Source organism: Trichechus manatus, unplaced genomic scaffold (assembly GCF_000243295.1).
Source record: "Trichechus manatus latirostris isolate Lorelei unplaced genomic scaffold, TriManLat1.0 scaffold00222, whole genome shotgun sequence".
NCBI lineage: Eukaryota > Metazoa > Chordata > Mammalia > Sirenia > Trichechidae > Trichechus > Trichechus manatus.
Window position 1 is genome coordinate 328,344 of NW_004444158.1, and position 1,035 is coordinate 329,378.

A 1,035-nucleotide genomic window follows, 5' to 3' on the forward strand; every position below is an offset into this window, starting at 1 on the left:
CAAATACTTTGCACATGTTGAAAATTTTCCATAAAGATCTCTTGGATGCAAAATAAGACCTAAGTGGCTTAAAATTAGTTTTGTATCAGAACATCATTCTAAAGCATACTTATCTTGAATGTCTGAAGATTTTTTTAAACATTATAAAAATACCATCAAGTTGAAATTGTTTATTTTGCTAAAATGTACAAATAGAAATAATACACTGTTCACACATTCTTTGGTATCTAAACATTTAACCACTGGTGGTTTCCATAAGATGCTGTTGTCCTTCACATTTCAGAAATAGTTCAGAATGCCTGATACGCTGTGAAAAGACCAACTCTCCCTTCTTTTTACCCATCAAATTATTTTTTCTTGCAGAAGTCTTGTCGAATGTTTCCTTGCTTGCCTCTCCATGTTGCTGCTTAATTTGATAGATTTAATTTTCTAGTTGTATAATAGTTTGTTCAATCTCATAATTCTTACTAACCAGGGATACCCAAGCTGACTCCATTTCTCTCAATTTAAACCCAGCTGTTAATTGCATGTTTTTTAACTGCCGGTTTAAATCTTTATTATGTTTCCTTTACTTCTGGAGCTCTTTCTGGGCATGTTCAATCATATGAAATAGATTTTCATTATATACTTTCCAGGCATTGCATCCATACTGTGACTTTAGTTCCAGATTCTCAATTCAAACCGCTTAATGTTCTAACTAGGCAGTAGAATTGTTTACACATTCTTACCATGCAGTAATATAATTTTTCTGACCTGAGGAAAGGGCTGGAAACTCATATCATTTCATACTGAACAACTTAATTAGCCATCAAGCAGCCAATCTTTGGAATTCATTTCACATTATGTTGCTTTCAAAAGCAGAATAAGGATGCCCTTTATCATCACTCTTATTCAACATTGTGCTGGAGGTCCCAGTCAGAGCAATTAGGCTAGAAAAAGAAATAAAGGGCATCCAAATTGGTAGGGAAGAAGTAAAAGTATTTCTATTTGCAGATGATATGATCTTATACATATAAAACCCCAAAGAATCCACAA

General features: G+C 33.3%; 1 pseudogene; it reads right to left on the reverse strand.

Moving 5' to 3' along the window:
* Positions 1-347: 347 nt before the first annotated feature.
* The window catches only part of LOC101351193 (pre-mRNA-splicing factor SPF27 pseudogene), a 3,483-nt pseudogene continuing 2,795 nt past the window's right edge, over positions 348-1,035 (reverse strand).